This window comes from Myotis yumanensis, unplaced genomic scaffold (genome assembly GCF_028538775.1).
Source record: "Myotis yumanensis isolate MYYU_CA2020_CCGP unplaced genomic scaffold, mMyoYum1.0.hap1 SCAF_16, whole genome shotgun sequence".
In the NCBI taxonomy this organism is placed as follows: domain Eukaryota; kingdom Metazoa; phylum Chordata; class Mammalia; order Chiroptera; family Vespertilionidae; genus Myotis; species Myotis yumanensis.
In genome coordinates, this window is record NW_027223767.1 from 26,974,546 (window position 1) to 26,984,775 (window position 10,230).

The following is a 10,230-nucleotide window of genomic DNA, read 5'->3' on the forward strand; positions in this document are numbered from 1 at the left end:
ACCTCCTGGTCTATAGGATGATGCTCAACCACTGAGCTACACCAGCTGAGCACACTGTGTTCTTTATTAGAGCTGTCATTCTTCATAGTTACTATATTTTTTCTCATGCTGTTGAGCTTCCTTGCCATCATTATTTTGAACTCTATGTCTGATAAATTTTTATCTCTATTTCATTTAGCTCTTCTTCTGGAGAATTCTCTTGTTCTTTCATTTTGGGCTTTTTTTTTTTTTTTTTTTTTTTTTTTTTTTTAAATATATTCCATTGATTTTTTACAGAGAGGAAGGGAGAGAGATAGAGAGTTAGAAACATCGATGAGAGAGAAACATTGATCAGCTGCCTCCTGCACATCTCCCTCTGGGGACGTGCCCGCAACCCAGGTACATGCCCTTGACTGGAATCGGACCTAGGACCCCTCAGTCCGCAGGCCAACGCTCCATCCACTGAGCCAAACCGGTCTCGGCTGTTTGTTTTTTTGTGTGTTTCTTTTTTGTCTCCCCATTTTGGCTGCCTCCTTTGGATTTGTGTCTGTGTATTAGGTAGATCTGCTACAACTCCCAATCTCTAGTGCAGGACAATGTCAGATGCTATTTGTGACTGGCCCTGAGTACCCTGTTTCGAACTATCAGCAATCCACAGCTTGTGGCTCCCTCTCCTTTGTGTCATTTGTCATTTCTTGATTCTTATCTTCAATATCACTAGTTCTTTCCTCTAAGTGGTTGGTTCTGTTTTCTATACTCTCTTAATCTCCTTAATTGCATGCTTCATTTCCAGGATTTCTGATTGTTTCTTTTTTAAAATTTCGATTTCCTTAGTAAAATACTCATTTTGTTCATTGATTTGTTTTTTGAGTGCACTGAATTGCCTGTCAATATTTTATTGCATCCCATTGAGTATTTTCAGCACTACAATCTTGAAATCTCTCTCATTTATATTACATATTTCCATGTGTTCCAGCCTGCTTTCTGGGGATTTTTTATTTTCTTTCTGGTCATTGTCATCACTGTGGTTCTGCATGGTATTTGCTGTCATCCTTTGTTTTCTATCTCTGAAGAGGTCTGAGAAAGGTCATTCTAACCTGGCTGAGAGCTGTATGCCCCGGGACATAGGAGTCAACCTAGGAATGCAGTCAGTCCATTGTCCTTTTCTGAGAACTGCCTATCATCGTGGAAAGGTTAACAGTCTCGTTGCCTGTAATCTGGTCCCAGGGGCGCCCACCATTTGCAACCCCCAGCCTGTCACTGTGACCATTATACCTTGCCCGTAATTCCTACTCTCCCATGTAATCTTTGTCCTTCTACCCAATATAAGCAGCTGGCTTATGGGGAGGAGTAGAGCAGATTTCTGTGGGTGACCTGCTGCTCTCCCATACTGCCCGCATTATTGGAATAAATGCTCATATGTGATTCAACCCTCTCTGCCTAATTGGCTCCAGTTGTGACAGGCAGCCCAGACCCATTGGTGGTCCGGTTTCATTCTATGTGATTAGGGAGATAGCACAGTGAAGTCAGCATGCTCAGACACATAGCCCTGGATGCGAAAAGAACTTGTCACACTCCACAAATGAGTTAGCCTGTTTGTTTTTTCATTTTTAAAAGAAGGGTCTATTTCCCAGGATGGTGCATACAATGAAACAATAAATCTGAAAGCATTAACAAACTATGAAGTGGCCTGTAGCTGTACGATTTTTGTCAGTGTCTCTAAAATTTTGTGGACTTTTCTTTAGTCAAAGCCTTATGAAGATTGTATTAATCTGTCTACAATGTCTGGTGAAACTTATCAAAATGCATTTTAAATAAGCAACTACAACATATAAAGTATGTTAGTGCCTGGCCAAAAAAATAGGCACTCAATTATTTTTAATATCCTTTACCCAGTAAAAGTATATGTTTTGACTCTCCATATAACATAATACTAAGCATTTTATAATATAGATAACAGCCACATTGCAATTATGCATCCATGATCTTTTTGCAGTTTTCTTGGATAAATGAGTGAAAGAAAACCAAAGTAACCTTTGTTATGGAACCTTTCCACCCAGCTACATACCAACCTTTTCACTTCACTTCCTTCTATCTCTCCTCTGCACCCTCTACCAACTACAAATCTGTATTCAATTAGCAAATTTAACTGTTTTGAACAAAAAGATCATAATTTTCCCATCTGTGACTGAAAGTTATAACACACGAATTACCACTTTAAAGAATCATGGTGTGGTAGTGCACTAGGCTTAAAGCAAACTTAAAGTAGCAGGGGGAAACATTTTAGACTTAGCAGAGGTTGAGGTGACCTGTTCCGAGTTCTGAGAATTGACAAGACCAAGGATATGGCTAAGGATGCGTGGCCGTGCATGGTCCTGGAAGTTCCTGGTCAGCACACCTGTGCGTGAGAACCCTGAAGAGAGTATTGTAAAAGAATGTTTGTGGCTTGTAGAGCATTGTAACAGTTACGATGGATATTTGTGGTTTGTGCAAATAAAAGCTTGCTTGACCCGAAGGCTGCTGCTGCTCTTTGGGCTTGCCCCCTGCGTGGAGAAGTCCGAGGCAGTCACAGGCCAGTTTTCAATAAATCCTCGCTTGCTGTTTTAGACCTAATTGGAGTCGGTGGTCTTACTCTCGCGAACGTTGGTCCACAACATTGTTCTCTTTTTTCCTTTTTAATGACACTAGAAAAACCTGGTGTAATCGTGTAAAGATTAGGTATTATAACTAGATAATAAAATAAATAGAAAAATAAGTAGAGTAAAAATCAAATGTTAACTTCACTTTCAGTAGAACTGTCAACTTTTCCCTCTATGTTCAATTTTCTCTCTATATATATAATATATGTTATTTTCTTACAATAATAGGATCATTCTGTTGTTCTATAATTTTTACAAACTGGCTTTTAACACTATCCATATATGGCAAACATCTTTCCACATCAGTAACTGGATCATCAGAAAGGCTACATGGTGTTCCATTGCAAAGATGTCTCATAATATCTTTACATATTTATAAAGTGCACATTAAGTGCGCTTTTAGTTTTCCCATTGCTGTTTTTTTTTTAATTTTCTTTTTATGTCCTATATTCTCCATGAGGATATGTCAGAAGTTAGAGCCAACATTGGTAATACTCCATCATTAATATCAGCAGCTAAAAATGATTCACCATTACCCAAGATCAGAATGTACTGTACTCTCAAGTATTTCTCCTGCCCCTTTCCATTTCCTACACTGCTTGTTGTTTCTTACTAACTGGCGTAAAAATACATCTATTATAAGCAAAGAGCAAACATTTTAATACAATTTAAAACCTTAAGAAGACATTTCATCTCCAAAATGAGAGTTGACAGTTGTGAAGAAGGACTAATTTGGGATCTGGAAAGAGTTGGTGAAAATTAGAACTACATTTCCCCTGTTCAACTACTGATGAGGGAATGACAGTTCTGTCTTAGATACTGAAAACAAACAAACAAACAAACAAACGAATAGCAATTAGTGAAGCTGAAGATAAACTGGAGAGTTCTCTTAAGACTCATAGGAAAATTATTAATAATTGAAAATAATGCAAGAAAAAGTTAAGAAATAAGGAGTCCAACCCTGGCCAGGTGGCTCAGTTGGTTGGAGTGTCTCCCCATATACCCCCCCCCCCCCCCAAAAAAAAATAAAGGTGTGAGTTCGATTCCTGATCAGGGCTGGCGGTTGGGTTCCCAGGTTTTGGGTTCAGTCCCTGGTAGGTAGTGAAGAGGAGGCAACAGATTGATATTTCTCACATCAGTGTTTCTTTCTAAAATCAATTTAAAAAACATATCCTCAGGTGAGGATTTAAAAAAAAAAAAGGAGCCTAAAGGTGTAGTCTATGCAAAGGTGGAGAAATTGCAGAGCAGGAATTAGGACCAAGAGAACACAAGCTTAAATAAAAGCAACAGAAGCAAAAATTTTTGAGCTGAAGAAATATCTGAGTTTGAAACTTTAAGAAGACTTACTGAAAATAAATGAAACACATATCCAGATAGGTCCAGGCAAAATTCTTGAATATAAAAGAGAAATTAGCCAGGACCGGTTTGGCTCAGTGGATAGAGCGTCAGCCTGCGGACTGAAAGGTCCCGGGTTCGATTCCGGTCAAGGGCATGTACCTGGGTTGCGGGCACATCCCCCGTGGGAGATGTGCAGGAGGCAGCTGGTCAGTGTTTCTCTCCCATCGATGTTTCTAACTATCTATCTCTCTCCCTTCCTCTCCATGGAGAATCAATGAAATATATTTTAAAAAAATAAAAATTAAAAAAAATAAAAGAGAAATTAAACTTTCTGTAGCAATTGAAGCTTTTAAAAGAAAACAAGTATATATTCTGGTGAACACAAGTTAAACTATTCTCCCTAAAGCTAAATGCCTATCCTCAATGTTTATAGAACTTTAAAGAGGAGCCTAAATGAAGAATTCAAGGATATTGAAGACATAGTTTGTAAGTTTTAAAACTGAGCAATGAAATCATGCTTTGAAGACATTTTGTAAATGTAAAAATACAATTCTCAAAACAGAAGAAATCTGTTGTAAGCTACAATAGTACTAATTCAGGTTTTCATTCCAAAATAATATAAGCCAACTCAGGAAATAGCAGAGGTTGGTGAGAGACAGTATAGACTCACTATATATTTTCTTTTATTTTGTAAAAAACATCTTTTTATTGATTTTTTTAGGGAGAGAGGAAAAGAAAGGGATAGAGAGATAGAAACATCAATGAGAGAAAAGCATTGATTACATGCGCCCTGATGGGGAATTGAACCGGTGACCTCTTGGTTCATGCGTTGATGCTGGGCCACCAACCACTGGGCAACACCGGCCAGGCTACTTTTTACTTTCCACAGGGAAAGTCAGTAATAACTGTTTGTTCTTGATACTAATACATATGATATGTATATTCAAAAACCTAACCATTAGGAATTTCTTTTTCCTTTTTTATTTCTTCTTTTGTAAGACAGGCATATCTGAGTATGTCTTCTGTTTTAGTTATCTAGAGTTGCTCAATCAGCCACCCTAAATCTTAGTGGCTTCAAACAACCACCATTATTTATTTTGCTTGTGAATTTGCACCAGGCAGGGCTCAGTGGGGCCAGCTCCTCCCTGCCCTTGCAGTGTTCGCTGGGGTGGGCTAGAGGATCTGCTTTCAAGATGACTCACATGGCTGGCAAGCTGGCGCTAACTGCTGGCTAGGAGCTCAGCCAGGGCTGTGGGCCAGGGGCCTTAGATCCTTTTCCAGGGGTCTTCACAGGCTGCTTGGGCTTCCTCATGTCTTGGTGTCTGGGTTCTGAGCGGGAGTTTCAAGAGAAACAGGAAGCTGCGTTGTCTTCGATGGCCTGGTCTTGTAAGTTACAGGGTATCACTGCTGAGGACTCAGAGGACCAGCAGATTCAAGATGAAAGGACGCAGACATCATGAAAGGTTATGTGGGATAAGAGATATTGTTGGAGCCATTTTTTAGGAAATGCAATTTGTCTGTCTTTAAATTACTAAAGGGAAAAAAGTATTCAAAAATCTCCTCATGAGGATACACACACACGTACACACACACACACACACACACATATAAAAGCCTAAGCGACCATTTGACTGTTCAACTGTTTGACCATTCAACCATTCGACGGGTAGCTATGACGTGCAATTACCACCAGGGGGTAAATGCTTCAACTGGTAGGTTAGGTTGCTGCTGGGGCCCTGTCAGCCCCGAATCTGGTTCACCTGCACCCCAGACCCAGAGAGCCTAATTCCTCGTGGAATTGGCTGTGTGTTAGCTTGCAGCTGGAGGCCTGTCGGCCCCCAATCTGGTTCACCTGCACCAGATTCCCTTTCAATGTGCACTAATCCATGTACCAGGCCACTAGTGTGTATATATATATATATATCCTAGATAATAAAAGGGTAATATGCAAATTGACCCTAACGGTGGAACGACCTGCTGCTATGACGTGCACTGACCACCAGGGGGCAGACTCTCAACGCAGGAGCTGCCCCCTGGTGGTCAGTATGCTCCCACAGGGGAGCTCCGCTCAGCCACAAGCTGGGCTGATGGCTGTAAGCACAGCAGTGGTGGTGGGAGCCTCTCCTACCTCCGTGGCAGCACTATGGATGTCCGTCTGCAGCTTAGGCCCGATCCCTGTGGGGAGCGGGCCTAAGCCATCAGTTGGACATTCCCCAAGGGCTCCTGGACTGCGAGAGGGCACAGGCCAGGCTGAGGGACCCCCCGAGTACACAAATTTTTGTGCACCGGGCCTTTAGTATGTGTGTGTGTGTGTGTGTGTGTGTGTATACACACACACACACACACACACACATACAGGATTCTGTTGATATATCTCAACAGAATCCCACAGAATTCTGTTGATATATCTCAACAGAATCCTAATACTGATTCTCACCAGATATTTATGTGCCAGGCATGAACTAGTTACTGGGGAAACAAACGTGAGAGGGATGGACAGGTCTTTGCTATTGAACTTATGCTCTGATGGAGGAGACAAATGCTCAACTAATTACAGATCAAGATCAGTGCTGGAAAGAAATTCACATTTACTAGTTTACTTCTTATTGTTTTCCTCCTGCCCCCACTGGGGCACAGATCCAATCACAAGTGGCAATTAATTTTTACACAGGAAAATAAACAAAAGGCTGAGATAGCAAATAAAAGAGGCTGGGGGAGGAGAGTCCTTGGAAGGAAGATTCCGGCTGATACCAGAAGGACAAAAATGAGTGAAGAGCTTTTGGAGAGCAGTTGAAGCAGAGAACACAGGAGGGCCATGTTTCTGAGGTGAAGAAGCGCTTAGCTGGAGCCTAGTGAGTGAGGGGAGGGTGGAGAGGGTGGGGATGGAGAGTCAGGAAGGGCCAGTAGGATGGCGTGACTTTGTAGGCTGGGGTGAGGAGTTTGAATGTTATTTAATGCAATGTGAAGCCTGTGAACTCTTATTCTAAAGAGGGGAGTGACATTTGACATTTTTAACACAGTTCTCTCTGTCTGTGTGGGGAATGGATTCCAGCAGGGAGACCAACCAGTTAGAAGGTCACTGGGCAATCAAGGGGACGGTGATGGTGGCTTCAGTGAGGGTGAGCAGTGCAGATAGAAAGAAGTAAACAAGCCCCCTCGGTGTGGCTCAGTGGTTGAGCATCGACCTATGAACCAGGAGGTCACGGTTTGATTTCCGGTCAGGGCGCATGCCTGGATTGTGGGCTCGACCCCCAGTGTGGGGCGTGCAGGAGGCAGTCGATCAATGATTCTCTCTCATCATTGATGTTTCTATCTCTCTCTCTCCCTCTCCCTTCCTCTCTGAAATCAATAAAAATATATTTTCTAAAAAAGGAAAGAAGTAAACCAAGTCAAGTGGTGTGGGCAGTAGAAATAGTAAAAATGTTGACTCATTATACGTAGGGTTTGAAGGAAAGAGAGGAGTATCATTATAAGGTTTTCAAATTTGCAAACAAATCTGATTTGTCCTCATGGACACACCACCCTAGTGAGGTAGTGAGTAAAGGGGACCCGAGGGAGTCCTTTTCCCAGATGGAACTGGTCTACATGAAAGTCAGTTAACGTCAAGAGGAGCCCAGTCTACATTCCCAGAGAAAGACAGCCTGGCTTTGGACCAAACCGGAGACCTTCACTCTAAGAGAAGGTTCTAAGTGTCCAGAAAAAAAAAAAAAAAGAGGCACCAGTATTTATGCTGCTGAAGAGGAGAGTGCAGGTCTGCAGTCTGGGGATCACAGCCCAAGTGAAACCCTAGACACTGGGTGTGAAATGCCCTAGCGCTGAACTCAGATCCCTTGTACTGATTAGTCAGGCAGCGGAAGGGACCTGTAACCCAATACTTCCAGCTCTCTCTGGAATCTCCTCACTGGAAGGAAGGGGGATGATGACTTTATTCTCTGACCCCTTCCAGGATTCCGACAAATGCAGTTTTCTTAAATGTCAGTTTCATTGAATAAAGTTCACACAAAGTAGATGCCCCACAAGGCAAAACTACAAACTCATCTTTCCTAACATCTGCTTTGTACGTCTGATTTTATTCATATTAGCAGGTGAAAGGCACTAGGGACCCTCCTCCATCTTTAAAGATCTGTGACAACATGGTTTGACGAACTGAATCACCCATTTATTACCCAAGGTATTATCTCTTTGTGGCTCCATTCTCTTATCTATAGAAGTGATGGGTTAGATCATATGTAACACATACATAAAATAATTTGATTAATTTTGTTCATGTAGATGGCAAACTAAGAACGAGAATTTGCATCTGATGCATCTTTGTACCCCACAATAGCTGTGATGGCCATAAAGCATACAACCTCATACTTAAGGAAGATTCAGATGTTGCCTTCAATTTTTTATTTATTTTAATCTATTAATGTAGTCACTTGTGATAAATATCGATCGATGATTAAGAAATATCAAACAATGGGTACATAAATAAATAAATGAGAATAAACTAAAGGTGATATCTACGTCCTTTTTCAGCATTAAATTTTATAGTTTTATGGCCATCGTTGTATCATAAAAAGTCTTTTAGGAGTGAAAACCGTTGGGTTAGAAGCTATGTTCACGGATTCCCAGGACCCGGGTAAGCACAGAATTGTGACCTTGGACAAGTTACATCACAAAAGTTCAGTTTTTTCATGTGCAATCTGGAGATTATGAAAGAACTGATTTCAGAGTGGTAGTGTGAGGATTAGATGAAAACACTTAGCATAGTTTCTGGTTCATAATGAGTACTCTGCCGGCTTAAACTATCATTAACCAACTTACAGGTTATTATTTTACAAGCTTTGGAGCCCAGTGACAGTGAAATTGGCCTCTTGGGTCTCCATTGTCCCAGCGAGACAAAACCCTTAAGCACTTTTAGCAGGAGCAGACATTCAGCAGTAGGAATTGAATAGAACAAAACTGAATGATGTGATCCGCCAAAGAAGCGGGTTAAAACCACGTGAGTTGCAGAGTTTGGAGTTACCTATTGAGACAATACATTTTACAAGCGTTCACTTTCACTTTACATTGTGCTTTTGTTTGTATTACTTTCATATTCCTCCAGCAAATCCTTGAGACAGATACTAGTATTTTTCTGTCACTGTTGAGTAAACATTTTTTTTTAAATAAATAAGATTTGTACGTAAACTGCAACTGAGAAATAAAAAATCATTTAAGAAAATTAAAGTGATTTGCCTGGTTCTTAAAGTGACTAGAACTCAGACTGCAAAGCTAGTTTTTGTAATCATGACTTTATCTCGGGAATCCACCAACCAAATTAGTTCTATACCATGAACCACATGCCTAGAGAAAGTTAGAAGTGCTGATTTTTACCCAGATGTTTTATCTATGATACCATGTTTCAGCCACGTCTCACTTCCTTGGTGTTTAGTAGCTTTTACTAGTAAATAAGAACAGATACGCTTTTAGTACTCCAATAAAAAAAACACAACACACCACAACACTGATCAATCACTCAGTCACAGCGGGGGGTTTTGTGTATCCTCAAACTTACTAGGTCTTTTCTAGTTGTTTTTCAAACCATTGTTTACACTTTGGCCAGAACATTTTATGTCAGAGCTTGCATTACATGTTTTATGTTTATTTCATGTAGGTACCCGCCTCAAGTCTAACTGGTTGCACAATTCTTACCCCATTTTACAGATGAGGAAACCCGGGTTCCCAGAGGTTATTGGCACTAATGCGGCGTTATACTGTCTTGATGTTTAACTACCTACTTTATTCAAAGCCAAGTATAGTCAGGTGGTAAGAACGATAGTAATACCCAAGGGACCTGAGAAGAACAAAAAGGTCCTTGAGTTGCAAAAAGTCTAAGTTTATGCAAAACGCAGAAATCCTTGGTGGACACAATAATAACTTTCATTTATTTTTAAAATCTTCGTTGTTGAAAGTATTGCATATGTTTCTTATTTTCTCCCTTTGAGCTCTTCTAGCGCACCCCCCCGCCCCAACACACACACCCAGGCCTCCACCACCCTATTGTTTGTGTGCATGGGCTAGGCATATGTGCGTACAAGTTCTTTTGTACCCCGCCTTCCCTCTGGGATTCCACAGTCTGTTCCATGCTTCTAGGTCTCTGGATCTTATAATAATAACTTTTAGATCGATCTTTCACCTTCTAGGCAGGTAAATTACCTTGTAGATCCAATATACAGGGTGGCTCCCCAAAATGTATACACACTTTGACAGCTAATAGCTCAATTTTGAAATTTGAATGTATTTTCAT